At 39.4% G+C, this 20,311-nt stretch overlaps 1 protein-coding gene across 1 annotated transcript in view; it reads right to left on the reverse strand.

The window, feature by feature from the left end:
* Positions 1–20,311, reverse strand: part of WAPL (WAPL cohesin release factor) — a 135,159-nt gene that overhangs the window by 84,792 nt on the left and 30,056 nt on the right. The gene's annotated exons all lie outside the window — the stretch shown is intronic.

Raw genomic sequence — 20,311 nt, forward strand, 5'->3', positions numbered from 1 at the left:
CCAGGAGGATTCCAACCTGATGACATCTTCTGCACTGTTAGAGACATCTTCTGCACTGGTAGATCAGTGTGTACAGCACAATATAAAGTTATTCCTTCTCTTCCTATACCAACTCCTAAAAGAACCCAACCCCTCCAATGTCTGTCTCCAAATCATAAAATTTATTATTTACCACAGGTTCAGGGGTGACTGAGAACTCACTCAGAGTTTTGCTTTTACCATAGTGTGCCTTAGTCTAGCACAGTGGGCTCTGGTCAGACCTGTAGGGATGGAATGCTCTTAATTTTTCATTTGTTTAGCAAGGTTATGTGTTCATTAGTGAAATGAGCATATTAATATTTACTTTTCTAGACAACAAAAGGGTTGTTAAAACTAGTTATGCCTTAATCTACCACATGCATAAACAAAATTAAAATCAACGTGACTTAGCACATGCTTTAGTTTCAGTTCACATAAGCTTTATGGCAATGTGAGGTTTGATAGAGGTTAAGGGATTCCAGTTATACTATCACACTGCTTCTTACAGACCTTCTGCAATATTATTTTATACCTTTTCATCTATATCTGGAAACTTGCCCAGTTTTTGCAAATGGTTTTATTAATAGAATTTGCATTAGCTGTGATTTAACCTAATTTGCTATTTCCAGATAGCTTAGTTTTTGACTTGCCTTTCAAGGAAGTGACAACTTCTATGCACAATTAGACAGGACCAAAGGGATAAAACAAAGGGAAGAAAACTAGTAGTGGGATCTGAAGTTACTAAAAATCTTTAGAATGAGGAGGGAAGTAACATGATCAGCATTTGCATTAAATTTTGCAAGTCTCAAAGGTCTGCTGGTTGCTTTAAAAATACTTTATACAGAATTTCAGAATTCATTTTCTCAAGAGAACTGTCTTTGATTTTCCTCCTTTATGGGTGGTGGCAATGAGAAAGATACCCCTTCTCTTTCTCTTTGTGTGCTATTCATTATTGGGAATATCAGTCTTTTGGTGAGCAAAACCTGCAAGAGACCTTTTCCATCTGTTTTGAACATTCAAAGACTGAGTACATTCCTGAGTACAGCTGCTCTTCAGAGGAGTCCCTTTTTTGAAGAGATGATTCCTGCGACAGACTTGCTGTACAAATTTTGAATCCTCTCACATAAATATTATGTCAGAACTGTTAGTAAGATCAAAATATTTCATGTCAATAAGTATTCCTTATACAAGACACATTTGTTTTGACTTATTAGATTTATAACAGCTGTATTAACTTCTGGTGCTAGTTAGTGCTTTACTAAAAAGTTTCTTAATTGTTGTTTCTTAACAAAAGATAGTTCAACTAGTTATTTCTTACTGATGTATCCTGAAAAAACCCTGAATATCCTCTCATAACCTTTTTGAAAGAAAGATATTTTTAGTTTAGAAGCTCCAGGCAAAAAATATTGAAAGGACCTATCAAGAGACTTATTTTTACAGTTCTTTTCTTGAAAAAAAAAAAAAAATCAGAATCTGCTTTTCATATCACTTGAAGATACAATACTGGGTTTTGCACAGACAAGACTGTCCATTCTCTAACTAGGGCTAATGTCAATGTTCAGCAGGTTGCTTTTAGTAAGCCTTCCACACCACTAATGACTTTTCAGTTCCATTAGTCTGCTATGTATTATTGATTTCAGGCATTATTGATTACTGCTGTAAGTAGATTTATTTCTGTTCCTAGAGAGTAAAGGATTGGCACCTCTGTTTGATGAATGGTATCTTAGTGCTTGCTTTGGTCAGTTCTGTGCTGACTCCTTCCTCTGCTTTTGTCTGTCCCTTTTATTATGTGTTTTCTAATACTTACTTAAATGTTAGGTGCTTTCCATCTACCTTCTCTGTAAGAGAAATTTTCACTAAATTTTGAAAAGTATAAAGTAGTACAGAAATGAGAAACTCATGCATGTGCAGCAATGTATTTTTCAAAGTTACCAGGGGGTTGTTTCATTTGTGCTGCTCCTTCCAGAGGCTGACTCTGCCCATGGCTGCTCTGCTCCCCAGGGGTCAGGGCTGCTGCTGGTACTGTGCAGCTCTTCAGCCATTGAAGCAGCTCCTTATCCCACCACCCCCAGGTTCCAGATTCTCTGTAGTTCCCAGCTGCATGGGGTAACTGGGTGCTGGATTTCTCCTGATTCATCCAGGGCAGTGCAGTGCACTTTGGGTTTGTGACCAAGCTCCATAAACCCAGATCCAGCTCTCCAATCTCTTGAATTCAAAGACTATGAACTTTGGCTCCTTTTATCTTTTTAACTAGTAACTTATTATACTGTATGTGTTCTTCTGGCTATCATTTAGTCTGCACTTTTGAATTGCTTTATATGTTGAATGCCTAAACTTCAGTCATCAGCACCTCTGTTCAGTACAAGCTGTATATCTTTGGCTGTTTTCTGCATACTCTTCTATAGCTTATGGCTTATGTCCCTGGAGACTACAGACATTTTACTCTTTAACAGATCATATAACTCATCACCTGCCCTTTTAAGGCCCTCACCACTTCTGTCGCACAGATACAATAATTTGACTTCATTTTTCACTGTTAGCACTGATAATCTACACCATATTTCAAAGTAAGGGGGTTTTAAGTACTTAAATGGTATTTTGGGGAAATCTTATGTAATATCAGGTTATCAAATGTCTGTGAGGTTCAGTCATTCAAGTTAATTCTCTTTTTTTAGAATGTACCACCTCCATCAGCTGTGGGACAGAAACACAAACATCACATGCCTGTGTAAATTAAGACTTAGGACTTTCATATAGAAGTTAGTGATTGTAAAATAAGACTTGTAGAAGTTCTAAATGTACCTGGTTTCATGTGCCTGGGTGGTGTTTTTCTGTTAGACCTGTCACCTAATAGCCATTATTTTTCTGCAAGGAGACAGAGGGAAGCATTCTGTATTAGATGGAGCAGAAAGTTCCTCACCTGTCCTCAGCTGGTTAAAACAGGTGGTTAAAAATGTTTTCCTTCATGTGAAGAAAAAATATTTAATTTAAATAAGCTGAGTAATTTCTATCTTTTGGTAAATAAATAAGTTGTATCCTGAATTTAAACAGTGTCAAACTTCTGCCTCATGCAATTCTAATTAGAAGAAAACAAATTGAAAATTATTCCTCAGAGTTTAGTTAGGTACTTACCCGATACAAAAGATCACGGCCATCTTTGACTCCTACATATGTATTTTCAGAAAAGTACCTCAAGTGACCTCACAATAAATACACAGGTCAAGTTCCAGAACCAGGGGTCCAAAATGCTCATGCACAGATGATCATTAAAGGACTAAAATACTCATCTCCCTATGAGTAGATATTTCTCATATATCCATAACTCCACTGGTTACTAAAAATTAAGAGCCTGGTCCCAGTAGAATGGCTGGAAAATGAAACCTAGTCTCTAAAGTCTTGCCTTCATTATTTTTTCTGTGTCAGTGAATCATGATGAGCCTTTTACTGCTGTAATTTCAATAAGCAAAGGTAAGAAATTCAGAAGCACCATAAAAGTACAAGAAAAACCTGAGAAACAGCAGTGATTATAAATTATTCCCATGTTTGTGTTGCATTACTGTGTTAGATTTTTAGTTCTACTCAGCCTCTCCATTCTTAGGGATAATTCTTATAAAAAACCATGTTCCTAAATCTTCAGGTAGTCTGGGTGCTTCAGTTTCAGGCACTTCTCTGGAATGTGAATCTCAGCTCTGTTCATCAAACCTTGAAAAGCTGAGCTTTTAATAAGATTATCTAGGATATTTAAAAAAAATGTTCCATTAAAATTGGTGAAGCAAGAATTCATTTTAGGAGGAATAATTTCTCTTCCAATAATTAGAAGAAAGGAAGGAAAGGGAGCTTGAGTCTCAGCTGGTTCATTCTGGCAACTCTTTTGAAAGGCACTTGCATATCATGAAGAGTTGCTAAGCTGAGCTGAAAACTGATTTTGTAGTATGACTGTGTTTTAAATTATACAAAGCTTTCCAAGAGAGGCTGTGTTAGCTTTCAGATTTCTGTGCTTGTGCTCAAGCTAAAGAGCAATTTAACTTGGACCAAAATAACTTCATGGTTCAGACTGCAGCCTTTCTTTTCCCAGACTTTTACATTGAGAACTTGAAACTACATTCCTACCTACATCCTGAATCCTTTTACAAACCCACAAAGCCCCATCAGTGTTTGAATTAGATCACTGAAATATGGGTTGAGAAGCACAGATTTGCTGAGCTGCATGCTGTTTGAGGCTGAAAGAGTATTTTGGGGAAATCTCTCCATATTTTTGCACTCCTTCCTGGCATGCTGCTTTCAGTCACTGGATGGGGGTTTGACACACCTTTGGACTGACTCATAATGGCCACTCTCGTACTCTACTGATTATGCTCCAAAAATAGGTCTGAGTTTCTTTGGTATTGAACTTAAGAATGATGTCATGAGGTTTTTTTGGTCATGGAGTAACCAACCATTATCACTGTTGTCTTGCTCTTTGCAGAGTACTGGAGCAGACTGAGATCCCTGCAGTTGTCTAATGATGGTAACAAGTTCTGATTGTTGTCCAAGAATGTTTCCCTCTGAACTGAGAGATAAATAACCCTGCACTCTCACTCTAAAAGAAATCCAAGAAAGTAACTGTGCCACAAGTCAATGAATTTGAAAACAAAGAGAGACTTTGTGGGCTTTTAAGTATGTCCATGGTCAGGGATATAATAGCAAAAGTTTGTCCTTATTGCATGGTTAGGATGTTTTGAACTTCATTTAAAATTGTGGAGACAGAAGTGATTGTATTTCTGTTTGCCTCTTCTCCCTGAATATTAGTTATTATAAATGAACACTAAAAAAGTAGTATTTTTACCTCTTGAGTCAAAGGAAGCAGCAATGCAGTTGTTTAGTAAACTATATGTGTATTAATGGCAAAGGTTTAACTTTTTGACTGGATAGAGTTTTGTTTTGGTGGGGGCAGCAAGAGAGGATAGAATAATTATTAAATTATGTTTTGCAACTGAAGTTGCATGAAAGGGTAGAAACACACAAAGAAAATATTTTTGTGATCAGGGAGAAATGCCTCTTAAATGTCCATTTTTTTGTTGAGGTGTTCTATGGTCTTAAGTTTCATTACTGAAACTCTGCTTGGAAAAACTCTGCTTCCTTTTTCTCCCTAGGAAACAAAGTGGCTGAGTCATTCATTTAAAGTGAGATAAGGCCTGTCTAAATCTGAGGATCATGAATCCACTGGTTTATTTCACAGGGAGAGGTCAGTCACTCCCTCCTGGTGAGATCCTTGACTTTGACTTTGTGCAAGAAGGAAACTGTCTAGTGGTGTGCAAAATCACTCAAGTATCCTGGGGGTTCAAGACCATACTCAAGGCTGTATGTTGTTAATGTGTTTCCTTTTTTCAAGTACATTTGTAGCCATCTGAAAGAGCAGGGTGCAGTGCCCAGGTTTCCCTATCACAAATATGAATTTCAGGGTGTTATTTTAGTGAAAATTTGTTACAGTGAGTAGAGATGACATGTTTGTCTATGTTTGTCTGCTGTGCAGCAAAATTATCCCCCAATTATGTTTTTGTGGTTTGCAACATCATCTGCAAGTCATGAGCAGGAATGCCAGTTCTGAAGGGAGTAGGCAGAATCATAAAACTAAAGTAAGAAACTGCAGTTTGACTTTCTGAGAATTGGTGCCAGTATTTATCACTTCATACAGGTTTGCTTCTGAGATGTGTGTGTAACCAGAAGGCTTACTCTTTTGCTTTTTAATCTCTGAAAACCATTTTTAGCTGTCCACATTTTTATTAAAACAGAACACTGACATTTTCTTGTAGTCATACTGAATTATTCACAAGTTCACCCAGAAAATTAAGCTGAGTATATTTGTTAAGTGAATTCATGGCATTACCAGAAAATGGAAATCCTACTACATTTGCATTGCTCTAATACTTTAAAATGTTAGGCAAGTGAAAACATGATCCCAGCATGGAATAAAAAGTCTTTGCTCCGAAGAGCTTATTATCAAAGTACAAGGAGATAAGAAATGGAGGTGTACTGGCAGGAGAGGGGAAGAATCTCAGACACTATAGATCAGTGGTGTCAACATGGCCAGCAGACTGTGTGTGCCTGAAGCCCAGCTATTGTCAATGTCTCTTGTTGCCACCGCCACCAGCATGCAGAACTGCATGGAGACCAGCAAATCATGCATGGTGGAAACTGTGTTCAGGGAATGATGGAAATGGGCATCCCTGGCTGACAGGATGAGAGAGCTGGCAAGCCAGATCTGTCTGAAAGATGATAGCTAAGCTGGAGATAGAGAATCTATCAAGGCTTTTAAAAGTCAAAACCAAAATATTGATCTGATTTGAGAGAAAAGAAGGGTGGAGCGTTGTCAAAAGTCGATGCAGGGCAATAACAGTTAAAGAAGGGAGCTGGGAGAGGATAGGATCCAAATGAAAGGGGCTTAGACACAGCTGTACACAGTCTCACTTGCACACTTGCATCCTGTCTGCAAACGTGTGATAACTGTCCTGTACTTTCCATTAATTAAGGTTGGACTAGAAGGATGTCATAGCAACTGAAACAGAAGTCACTGAGGATCCAGAGGAGATATTAATAAAGGCCACACTGCAGAACTAAACAAAGAAGAACATGTTCATTTAGAGGCCTTATGCTGACACTTGGGAAATCAGAGTCCATGGTGATAACAGGCTGGATGACAGCCCTAGCAGAAGAGTTTATAAAGAAACAGACATATAGCTTTACACTTATGTACACTGAGAACTTCTGATAGTATATCTGCATTGAATTCTGCTCTAGCTTAAGCATTAGGTCTGTTTGATTTCAGACTTTGTGTGAAGAGTTTCAAGTTGAAGCAGGGACAAACTCCTCATAATGTCTCTGTTCTCAGTGGCCATTACAGAATCCTGCCCAAGTCTTGAACACAGTTGTAGCTGAAACAGAATTTGGTACAGGTTGCTGCTGGCTCTTTTGTCTTGTGTAGGACCCTGAAGTTTCTTACAGACACAGATAAAATATTTTCTGGCCAGTTTAATTTTCATTTGCTTGTCAGGCTCTTTTCAGAAACAATTCAAATACAAGATTTTCAAAATTCAGTGATGTTAGTGAGTGGTCTGTTTCTTCCTTCTCATCCTGCTCCAGCTTCTGAAAGCACTGGGCACAGTGCAGTCTAGAACAGCAAAACAGGGCATCTGCAATGGCTGGCAGTTGCTGAGACTTGAGATGCCTGCTTATTAGTGCATCAACAGAATGTTCTCCCACTAGTGGCTTCACAGTTGTGGTTTGCTTTTTTCACCTTCATAACCACTAATGGTATTTCTTGAAATTATAAGATTTCTTTCACAGAGATGTTGTAAGACAAGATGTGTGTGGCAGAAAAAGTAATTGTATAGCCATCAGGGCAGCAAATGTATTTTCTGCAGATAATTTGTGCACAACAGTGCTGTTATCTAAGGACAAAGATGATAATTCTTTAATACCAAGTGACAACACACTTTGTTTACCCTCTGGTTATTGTGAACTATTATTTCTCAAATATCAAGGTTTAAATTTTGATTGCTGTGTGTGGATAAAAATTGCTTATGGTGTTCATCTTTCCTTAGTCTATTCATCAGAGCTCTGTCTCTCTCCATTACTGTCCTCTGTCTTACCTGGCAAGGTATTTCTGCAGCCCCTCCGACAAGAGGCTCAAGTCACTGAGTTCTGTAGATTTTATAAATAACTACCACATAAGCAGATGGGAGTAAAAAACCAACAATCAAAAACCAAACAGTACCAGTAGTTCTTCCTGGAAGCAGTACAAGCTCTCTGCCAGTGCTGACCAAATCCTGGCACTGTTGTCTGCCACGGGCCACTGTGTGCACGTTTAGTGGCAGCCAGCATTTCAGTAGGGGGAAAATGATTGATACAATTTCTATACAATTTTATTTCTCACCCCTCCCCTGTCAATAATCCTCCTCTTACTGGCATAGTATAGTAGCTGGGAAACACACAATTCTGCTCTATCTCTGCATGAGCAAATCTTTCATAATGCCTACTTTCAGCAAAAATTAAAAGCAGCTTGGACACCACCATATGCTGATTCCACATTTCAGCCCACTGTAGACTGACTTGTCTGTGACAGAGACATGGTTTATTAAGGAGAAGAAATAACAAGGAAAGTTTTCTTTAAGTTTTGTATCTAATTATTGCCAAAAAGATGGGGCATTTTGTCTGCAATGATACAGCAACTTTTCAATTGTTTTTAAAATATGATTTCTCCCTGCCAACAACAGGCACTAAGCTGCACCAGCACAATCAGTTTTAATTCACATATGTGAGAAGGTGAGAGCTCTTATTTGGAACTAGAAGTAGGGAAGCTTCCAGCTGAAACTGTTTGAAAAGAGTTTGGCTAACCAGAGCTCCTTAGAGAAGGGTAGGCTTTGCAAAGAGGTTAAGCCATAGGAGACAGGGAAGGATGAATCTGAGGGCTCACTCCACAAATCGGGGTTAAGAGGCTTTTTTTGGAGGCACTGCAAATCCAACTTGGCTGATTTTGAGAGCTCTTTGTGCAACTTCTTTGTGTTCACATTCTGTGAGGAAGGACAAGAGGGACAGAGGTGGGCTGACTTTTTCAAGCTAGCTGGCCTTGAAGCCATGAACCCCAGAGGAAGCTGGAAACACAACTGGGGAAGCTCAGGAAGAGAAGCTGCTGGATTGTGCCTTACCATAGGCTTGCAGCCTAATGCCATTTACAGGGCTACATTCAGACTGGAGAGATCACTGATGGAATCTTTCTCAGTGGAAAAGATTTTGGTTTTGCTAAGTATTAGAAAAAAAATCTTGTGTTTGAAGGGACTCTTCTAAACCATCCTTTCTGGTCTGGCCCTTCTGTACTTGGCCCAGGCCTGGGATTCTCCCTCTACTGCTGTGGGGCTAAAGAACCCAGAGCTAGAGGTTGCTGGCTGCACCCTAGAGTTTGTGTCTTTGCTGTTCACCATAGATTGTGGCTACCCTACGAAATTAGAACTACCCATGAGGTAAATTACTCACTTTTGTAGCACAATAGAAACCATGTTGATTTGATTTACTGTTTTCTATTTTATCTATTGATTTTTGAGGAGCCCCAAGACTATATTCCCATGAGAGGCCATACAGAACTTTGTATTCAGTTTAACAATTTTATTTACAAAGGGTCTTCTTGCCTTCTGTCCCCTTGCCAAGTTGCTGCAGGCATGAAAAACTAAATTTAATTTTTATGATTAATAGAGCACACAGAAGATATATATTACACAGCTCTCTCCCTGCCTTGTTATTTGGGGTGCCAAAATTTTAGTGCATACTCTGAGAACAGCTAAGAAGTGGGAGAGCTCCCCTCTGACAGATCTTAGCTGTTAAAAGGCAAAAGGAATACAGATGGTTGAAACCAGAGTTTTGTGTAAGACAAGCAACCAGTTTTCACCTGCATATCTAAGCAGATATATTTGTTGCAGGTGCCAGTACAAAAAAAGGGCCCTAAAAATGGTTCTGACAGAAACATGTTTTCAGATGTTGCAGCCACTGAGAAGCAATACCAAAAGAGATACCCAGGACTCACACTATACAGGGGAGCTGTGTGGGGAAGGCTGCTGTGGACTCAGATTTTATAGTGTGATTTTGCCTTTTGAAAAGCAGATACTGCAAATAAATGGACACTCAAATGAAAAATTGATAGTTCTTCCATTTATTCTATCACTTATAGGATTACTGAGCATGTCTAGAGGGCAAGCAGAGCATAGTCTGAGCACTGAGAATTGTCTTCCCCAAGATGTTTTCAGGAATTGTTGCTATCATTCCCCACATCACAATCAGGGAAAAAAAAATAAAAAAATCACTCAACTCATTAACAATACCAAACAACTTTGTTTTGTGAATGCCTCCTCAAGTCCCAGACCTGTGTCTTGCACTCAAAGAAAAGTGCAGACTTTACCTTTCCCATTTCTGAGTAGTCTGTTCCTCTTTCTGTATGCTGGCCTTGGAAACCCAGGTAATCTTTCAGAGAGTTTAAAGAAGCCCAGGTGAGCCATTGTAAAAGTGCCTCAAAGTCATTAATGCCTAGCTGACCATGCCCCTGGCATTTCCCAAATGTTTATCCTCTAGGCAGCAGATTACCTGTTCTTGCAGTGCACTCTGTATTCCTGGAGATGAGCTAACACCTAATTCCACCCACAGCTCCCAGCCAAAGGAGAGGAAAATGAGTTCTTTTCCTATCATTGTGAAAGAAATCTTATACTCATTTGGATTTTAATTAAATTTTATCCAGGCATTATCTTTCCCTTTTTCTGTTAGACAATTTTCTCAGTTTCCTGGAAGGGTCCCAGAGGCTGTGGTCTTTCTGCTATTTTTGTCTGTAACTTATAAAAAACTGTGAACAGAAGTAAATGATCAGCAGCAAGAGGCTGCCTCGGGTCTGGCTGAGCTGGAGCTCATTCTTACATCGCAGCCCTCCCTGAGCTGAGCTGTGCTGGTACCCAGGAAGGTGCTGCTCACACCTCAGTGTTCTGGCTATGGCTGAGCAGTGCTGGCACTGCAGCAACGCTGCCTCTCAAGTATTCCCCCCTTGCCAGTGAGCAAGATCTTGGCAGGGGCCATAGCCAGGGCAGCAGATCCAGCTGACCAAAGGGATATTTCATGGTGTTATGGTATCTGCTCAGCAGTGAAAGCTAAGAGAAAGGAGGATGCAGGGGGCAATTGTTATTACAGTGTTTGTTTTGTGTGATAACTGCTGTGCCTACTGAGGCCCTGCTTCCTGGGTATTGGCTGGCCACCTCCTGCTGATGAAAGTAGAGAATAAGTATTTTCTTTTCCTTTGCTTGCACACACAGCCTTTGCTTTATTAAAGTGCCATTATCTTGAGCCACAGGTTTTTTCTATCTTATTTTTTCCCTCCTCATCCTGCTGAAGAGGGAGAGGGATGGAGTAGCTTGGTAGGCAGCTGGCATCTAGCTGAAAACAAGCTCTCAAGGTGGGAAGGCTGTTCTCACCATAGTTTAATGTGACAGAATTCTGAGAGATTAACGCTAGGCAGGTTTTCCTTTCTCTAGAAGTTATTGGAGGGCAATTCAGACCTGGGCCATAAGCCAGGTGAACTTTCTGCATGTTTCACACACAGAATTTGTGGCAGAAATGTTGGAAAGCTTTAGAATGAGCTGATGCCTTTGGAAAGTACATGGAGTCATAAACTGATATGTTTTCTCCATTAGTCTTCCCAGAAATACAGCAGAGGTAAGATTTTGGTAGAGAATAAACAAGGGAAAGAGAGAGAGGCCATATTTCCCTCCTGATCCGCAGGTCTTAATGTTATGATTAACTTCAAGTGAAATAACCTTAACTATAAAGAAAAACAATTATTGCTCAGCAGAATACTTAGCACTGTTCTCTCTGGTTTAACACTACATATAAAGCAAAGAAAGCCTGAGAGAAAAAAGGTTTTGTGAGTGATTTGCTGTGTGACTCCCTGAGCCCTAGGGACAGATAATGAGATGTCTCATACTTCAAACCTTGTACAGTTGTAGGATGATTCCTCTCCTTCAATGGAAGCCGAGTCATCACAAATAAAACAGGGCAGCTGAACTGCCTCTTGCAATTGGCCATAATAAAGGATGACACAACTGCCATCATATGAACATCTCCACTGGCCACGAATCTGAGTGTTAGGGTCCCATTTGCAGAAATAGTTTCCCTAGCTTGCAAGAGCCTAGTGTTCCCAGAAGCAGAGTCCTAAGGCTAAGGAAGGATACCCATCAAGTAGCCCTCTTTGGACTAGCATCTGCTTCCCAGTGGGAGAACTTTCTCTCCTTTACACTGCATGTTCTTTCATAATATGCTCTCAGGAACTGCTGAATTAATCAAAGTAATCTCTCTGCAAAGGTGTGTATATCAACACCAAATCTGATAAAGCATGAAGACAGCTTCTATAATGTCTAATTTACTTTAAAAATATATATTTATTCTATTATTTGATTACTCTGCTGAACATATTACAGGCTCCCCCAAAAATGCCCAAAAAGTCAGTGCTTCCAGGCTAACTGGAAATGAAATATTTTCAGTGCATTAACTTGTTGTTAAGATGAGAGGAAATAAGAAGGAAGAAAAATGTCATTTGTGACCCAGGGAAAAGGAGAATTTTTTGAACAAAGCTGTATGTAAACAGATTGAGTGTTGGCATTGTCCAAAACTAAGAGGATCTAAGCAATGAAAATGAGAATGTCAAGTCAAAGATCACATCTGATCTAGTGTTTATTCATGAGGATTGTATGTCTGAAACTTTGTCTTATCAGTTTGACAAGATCAGGATGTAACTGTGTGCAACTCCTTTGAGTATAAAGTTCACACATGGGAGACCTACCATTGTCTCATTTACCTGCACATCAATAATTTCTGTACTTTCTGCTCTGCTCCTTGATAAGCTTCATTTGAAGATAGTACAAGACTTTGCCAGTTTCACATTGTGGCTTTCTGTAATGACATCTTCTGACTATTTAGTAGTAAAATGCAAAATTATCTTCCAAAAAGGTCCTTTCCCCCAGAATGTCCAACACCATTGTTTGCTGCAGCATCATTACAGTGCAAGTGCTGTGCATGCACAGAGGGGTGGATTTGGAGCTCCCATTAGCGTCTCTTGACATTCATATGTTAATGTCCCACCCACAATTGCCCTGATACTCATGTTCTGATGTCACACAGAGAGAAGGGAAGAGCACACTTTATAAAGAGACCACAGAATCTCAGACATTGGCAAAGGTGAAACTAGTCAGTGGATCAGCCACCTCTGGGTGCAGTTCTGCCACAGCTGGTTTAAATCTGGCTTGGTTGCATCTACCAACACAGCAAGGCAGGGACACTAGATGAAATCTCTCTGCCTTTCACAATGGACCTGCTAATAGTTATTCTTAGGGTGCTATGGTTTGAGAGCCTGTAGAGACTAAGAAGCTCTCTGCTGGTTAATGTTCAGAGGCCTGGTGACAATAAGGATTGCTTCCCTCTTTAAATGATTATCAAAAGGATTGCATTCCCTTAAATGACTATCAAGGGAAACTGCAACACTATAGGTGAGTGCCTTTCATTAGAGGCACAGCTCCCATTCACATAAAGAAAAGCAATCCTTCAGTTTATGGTTAGGTACTGCAGGTATTCATTTAAGGAGAGGTATATGTGGAGAGCTGGGGCAATGCAGTTCCCACCATTACTAACACAGCCTTCTCACAAAGGCTTTCCAGTAACAGTTCACACCATCTATTTTTAATACCAACTGCAGTGAAGCTAATAGCTTGCATCAGGGTCATTTGGACAGTGAGTGGAAGGCCTAAACTCTGTGATACTTAGGCTGCAGTATGTACTAGAAGCTTTTTCACACACTGTGTGCCTAATTCTCTGTTGCAATTAAACTTCACTTTACAACAGTAATGGGCCTTCAACTGGGAATATAGCAATTCATGAGTTTGCACAGTGGAATGTAAAGCCAGATTTATGTGAATGAGAATCCGTTCATTCATGTGTACTTTACCTAAACACAACTGAAAAGAAAGCAGGCAACTCTTGAAACAGATGGATATTTTCTGTTCTCTACCTAAGGTACTTGTGTGGGGTTTTTTGTTTTGTTTTGCTTTTTAACTAAAAAGCAGAAAAGGATGATGTCAGGTTTTATCCCTATGTTTGGTTTATTTTTAGAAGTAGACCAACAAACAACCATGACCTTAATTCTACAAGACAGAAGTGCATACAAGCACATTGTTAAATATCAGAATCTATTTGAGTTCTGACAGTTTCACCAGAACTGTACACATGCATCTTTAAAAGCAGACTACAAAAACTAACTCACCAATATGGTGAAAAAGAACTGTATATTTAAGACAGATTGAACTCCACCTTTTAACTTCAGTGTCTTCATACAGAGATAGTGTGGGAATAGCATTACAATTCAGACATAAATTGGTCAAAAGCAAAACCAGACACCAGCACTTTTAAGTGAGCATCAGTTTTCTACTGTCATTAAAGTGAAGCTGGATCAGATGGAACAAGCTGCAAACTGGGCATGTGCAGACTCTGCCCTCTCCCGTATTTAAATGGAAGCCGCTGCTGCTGCCCTTCGCTGAGCTGATGATGGACTGAAGCAATCTGAAGCTCTAGTGAGAAACTCTGCACTGGATCTCACACCATTCCAAAGAATCTAACAACCTGCTTCACACACACAAAGGTAAAGTGGCTGACTTAAATTCAGAGGACAGCTCTTCTTTCTTGGTTTTTACTTAGATTTTATTCACCTGAATAATCAGCCCATTCAGAAGGGGATCTTTCTCCCTCTGAGAACACCAAAACTGTGGAGTCCTTCAATGCATGGAATGGCTCGGAAGCCAATGCCTACACACAGATGGATCTGCTTCTCAGAGCCCCAACAGTAAGTGTTTTCTGTCACTTAAAGCTGTAGCATGTAGATCTCTGGCATTTGTAGGACTATAAGTGGACAGTTAAGAAGCATGTACACATTTTATGCTATAATGCAATAATGCCTTAATGAAAACTTTAAAATTTTATTTTTATTCCCTTAGCTATTTGTTTAGTGCAGAAAGGGCTGTACAAGGCAGTGTTTTTTAGCAGAGTTGCATGGGCAGAAGACGGGCAGGAATGTCTAATGGCAAAGTGCATCAAATATGTTGCAAACTATCAAAACAAGATGTTCTTGTATGTTAAACTGCTGTTTAGCAGTTCAGACACGATGCTCTCTTGTGTTGTTATTCAGGGCAGAAATCCCCATAATTTCTGTAATTATATGTAAGTGCAGTATAGTGCTTATGTAAATGTTAAGAGTTATGTGCAGTTACCCAAGAAAGTTTTTTGGAAGGTTTTCTCAGGTAAGTCCTTTCAAAGCTCCTTCTGAGATTTTATATACCAAAGAGAAAGACATTTTCTGTGGAACTGTGAAAGTGAGACTCTGTTGTGATGACATTTCAAGATGGAATTTTTTTAGGTTTGCTGAAAATTTTCTCTGTCCCACCCCACAAGCCTGAACCAAAGAAGTTCAGAAGTCCTCTTCCTGGCTTTGTGTCTCATCATGTGCTGTTTTTACTAAAGTCTGTTTAAAAGTTTAAAGTGAAAACATGAACCAACCTAATTTTTAAAGTTTTTTAAAATCTATTTTTTAATAAAACATGGATATCTGCAGTATATTACAGAAAAATAAACAAGTGTCCTGAGCCAAGGTGCTTAAAAGACTAAATTAGATGGATAACATGTGAAAAAGGATAGCAGAAGGTAGCAGGAAGGGAGAAAAGAGACTGAAAAGTGCATGGCAAAATGGAAAAGGATTCTGGGGACACACTGATTTACACTGGAAAATTGCAAATTGATCTTTTCCATATTCTGCTGAACTATCTCATTAGCTATCCCTTTTCTCTCCCTAGGTCAAGTATCTGTATCACCAAAATTTTGCATTTTAACTTGACATAGACTGGCTTAAGAGAGTTTCAGGAGTGAAAGCAGTGTGTGCTGCTTGTGGCTGAGATTAAATCCGGAAGATAGGATACAAAATCTGCTATCCAAATTGCTCAACAGGACGAGCATCATCTATGGAAAGCCCTGCTGTCTACTGGAAAGAGGGCTTAGCAGTTAGCGTCACCCTGCTGAAACCATAATTGAGGGGGGATTACACTCCTCTCTGTGCTGCCTGTCATCACAGGGCAAGTGCCTACAGAGGCAAGCACAGAAATCAGAGAAAGGACCTGTAAAGGAAAATAAGTGTTATCAGTTGTTTAAGGCTTCTTTGTAGGCAAACAGTACAAACACCAACAAGGAACCCCAGGAAATTACAGTGTTTCTGGTCAGATAGTTTTTCTAAATGATGCAATTTGTTGTAGTGTAAAAGGCCTAACACTATCATTGGTTGTATAAGTCAAACTGTGTAAATAAGTGGCTTCCTTACCTGTGTTTATAGGAAAATTAAGAACAAAGAAACTTGCTATATTGCCAAAGTTCATGTGGGACTGCCAAAACTTGCAATGTTTTGTAACTGGGTTTTCTTCTATTGTAGCATTCTTCCTGCAAAACCAGTGCCTACAGTTTGAAGTTAGATGAAATAAAAGCATGATGAGATATAAAAGTTAGATGAGATAAAAGCAACCACATAGCACTCCCTATTTTCTTCCCCCTTTAGTTGTCTTGTTTTACACCAAATTATATCCAATCCTTCTGCCATATTCAGGCAGAAGTAGCTGAAAAAATGTCTTAGACATAGTTTTTTCTACTCCTGGCTTTGGAATTGATGTCATAGAAATCAATCAATCAGAATCAGCACTGAAATATGTTCAGATGCCCAAATGACCTTATGAGGATTTCTTCTTTCCCTGTAGCTATGGCTAAACCTGATCTTATACTCTTGCCACTGTGAGACTGTGAGGAGTGGGCTATAATCAGGTATTATTTACTAGGAGTATTTGCTTGCATGGCCTTGCTTCTACCATCATCACTGTTAGCTTTAGTAGGATTTCAGAAATAAACATCTCCAAGTGAGTGATACTTAAGTGATATGATTATATTTCCTCACTCTGAAAAAGAACAGATGTTTTTGTTCGGTAATAGTTGAATTCTATCCTTGGAACCTTGTCCTTTTATCACTTATACAGAAATGCTTTTCTCATGCTATGGGGATGTGTGTTGGACTTTCAAAAATGGTGTATCCTCAACTAGAAGTTATTCAGAGGTTAGCTGGTTTGGGTTTTTTAATTTAATCAATTATGAAATAACTATTTAGAAAACATTCTCTTTAGGAAACTGTATGATAAACGGATTCCCAAGACAAAACAGATACAGGCATAAAATATTCCTGGGTTTAACATCTGATATAGACTTTCTTGTTACCTGGGCAAATCACTTAGGAATCGTGGTTTTGGTTTGGATTGCAAAGGAGTCCCATTATCCTTTCAGCTGTCCTCAGATTAGTGTCTTGGAGGGTCTTGACAAACTTTATTGTGAAATACAAGTTCTGCCCTACGTGCCTCAATGAATCTGCCCTGTGGCTAATTAATTTTTACTCCTTCTCTGCTTGCACCAAGCCTTAGTCTGTCTCTTCCTAAAGAAGCAAGCTGGTTCCTCAGATTGTCCCTCAAGGAAGAATTCTACCTCCCTTGCAAGCAGCTGTGCAGCAGGTCATAAATATAGAATAATGAAGCTCCATATTGTGCTGCAGCAAGGATTTAGATATATTTACCTATAAAACATACGCTTTTCTCCAAACCCCCAGAAATCATCTCAAGTTTCTAAGTCTCAGGCAAGTTTACTGCAAGACAACTGAAAACATAGTTCTGGTTTAGCTGTTTTGTTGGAGGTGGTAAACAAATATTCCTCTAGGGAAAACAGTGAGCATTTTAAGAAGGCACACTTCATAAAACCTAGCTGCTTCCCTCTACTCTAGTGCTTCCACAAGGACATCCTACCAGAAAGAAACACATTGACACAGAGCAGCTCCATAACTTAACTCTGCATCTATTGAGGCAAATGACAGAGTAGGATTTGGCAAAGGATTACAACTATAATATGGAGGATTAAAATTTATGGAGGACTAAGGTTTTCCTTTCCAATGGATAATAACACTGTTTTGGGGTACAAACCAATTATTAAGCCTCTTCTTAAAATTAGATTCCCACATCACTGTTTATTATGCCCATTTTGATATCTCTATGAAATGCCCAGCCCTGGCTAAAGGCAGGCTGGTATTTTGTCAGGAATGCTTGTCTGAACCAGTGTGGCACTTCTCAAATTGATTCTGCAAAACTATACTGTAAATAAATAATAAATTATATGCCTTCCAGAGATTAAAAACATTAATTTTTACAAAGCTCTAGCAAAAGGCCTGTTTTCACACATAACCAAAGTTATAAAACCTGCTTTGAATCTTGACTAAAGGTGAGAGAGTTGGGTTTGTTGAGCCTGGGGAAGAGATAGCTTTGAGGAGACCTTAGAACATCTTTCCAGTACCTGAAGGGGGACTACAAGAGAATTCAATGGGGAAAATTTACAAGGATGTAGTGGTAGGACAAGGGGTAATGAGTTCCAACTAAAAGAGGGTAGGTTTAGATTAGATATTAGGAAGAAATTCCTTACTGTGGGGCTGTGAGGCTCTGGAACACATTGCCCAGAGAAACTGTGGATGTCCCATCCCTGGGAGTGTTCAAGGCAAGGCTGGATGGGGCTCTGAGTAACCTGGGATAGTGGAAAGTGTCCCTGCCCATGGCAGGGGTGTTGGAACTAGAGGTTCTTTAAAGTCCCTTCTGTGGGATTTTTTAAAATTAGAGGGTTTTAGGTATGTTGTAAAAAGAAAGCTTTAAAGACAAAATTTTGGTGATTTAGAATTAAGTAGTAGCTGTGGGAATCCAGGGTTTCCCTCTGGCTGCCCTGGGGCCCTGGCAGGGGTTCAGGAACCCCCCCTGTACAGAGCCCACAGAGTCTGTGATCTCTGTCCATGGAAAAGAGTTTTCAATCTTACAGGATGAATTACCAGCTCTGAGTGTTTGATATGAGTAATAATTAAGTTTGGCATGGATGCAAAAGTAAAATTTTAGGATTCTAGATTAGGGGTTCAAAGGGGACAAGATGGAGGAATTTGGGTGTGCCTTGTCCTTTTTCTCCTTCTTCATGCCCTCCATGTCTCACTGTGGTGTTGGCATTTTTCTGTTGGTTCAGGCTGGGGACACACTGTCCAACGTAGGTGACAGATATTGGCACGTTCTTGTAAATCCAGCCCAGGGAGTTTCTGGTATTTAATGTTTGTAACATCCCACTGAGGGCAGAGCCCCACACGCTGCCCTGCAGGACAGAGCTGGGCAGGGCAGCAGAACATGTTAGAGATAAACAGAATAAACAACCTGGAACCAGCACAGACCAATTATGGCTTCTTCTTTGGCAGGGGGGCTGACAGACAGAGACTTGCTACAATCTCGGAATTATCAATACCTCAGATTCTGAGAAGTAGCTATAATTTTTCTACTAAAAAAATTATATTAGAAGTAGGAAAAAAAGACAAATAGACTATAGTCTGTATATTAACACTTGGGTAGAATAACGCTTTAAGTTGTAGAAAAGTATATTTAGTGGAATATTAGGAAGTTTTAAGCTTAATAATAGAGTTCTGTGTATGGTATCTTAAGGGTTATAAGTATATTTGAAACAAACAAGCATTGTTTTAACTAAAGATACATGTGTTTATAGTAGTTAAGTAAAACTATTGTCATTATACTTTTGCTTTGTGTGGCTAGTCTAAAAGCTTTTAAAGTAAATTGTAACATTAAGTTCTTAGTCTATTGCCTAAGATGTAAGCTGCTGGCATCTTCCCATTGTCATAACCATATAATAAAACTAATGATAAAAAATAAACAACTCAAAGCACATTCCTCAACAGTCCCATCCCATTCATAATCCCCCCAACCAACATCTTCTGACCTAAACCATTCTATGATCCTGTGAACATCCCCAAGACCCTTTCCCCAGGGCTGCTCCCAATCCCTTTTTCACACAGTATTTGTGCTTGGGATTGTCATGACCCACACGCAGGACCTTGCACATTGCCATGTTGAACATCATGCAGTCTGCATGGTCCTCCCTCTCAAGCCTGTCCTGTTTATTCTCTCCAGGATGGAATCTCTTCCCTCCAGCACGTCAACTGCACCACACAGCTGGGTGTCATCAGCCAAGCGGCTGAGAGTGCCCTCCATCCCACTGCCCATCTTGCCAACAAAATGTTAAATAGTGCCAGTCCCAGTCCAAATATCTTCATTATGAGGTGAAAACATGCAAGACAACACTGCTGTGTATTATCACTGCAACTGAAGTAGTTCAGAGTATTCTCAAAGGACAAGTGTTACAATATGGATTGCAACAAGGGGATTTTTATTCTCCCCTGCCAACCAAGTACTTGTGCTGTGTAATGATAATAGAAGACAGAATAAACAGGGCTAATGCATTGGAGAAACTAAATAGAGAAAGGCTTTGGGAATTATCTGATTTCTTGATTATCCTGCTGACCTGATTTTCTCAAGCACTATCTTTGTCTCCCTGTTCTTTCTTTTGATTCCTGCAGAAGACACAGGGCTGAACTTGATACAGGCATGTATTTTTGTCTACTATGGAAGCCATGTGTATGTATGCAACTTAGTGATGGATTTGAAGTACTTAAGTGTGATCTAATGCCCTCTCAATCAACCAGTACCTTTATTTAATGTAAAAAATAATAATTGTATTTCCAATTAAAATAGTGAAACTACTTTTTTTTTAATATTTGATTTTTCTCTCTTAGAGAACACCTGAGTTG

The sequence above is a fragment of the Lonchura striata genome, chromosome 7 (genome assembly GCF_046129695.1).
Source record: "Lonchura striata isolate bLonStr1 chromosome 7, bLonStr1.mat, whole genome shotgun sequence".
Classification (NCBI taxonomy): Eukaryota; Metazoa; Chordata; class Aves; order Passeriformes; family Estrildidae; genus Lonchura; species Lonchura striata.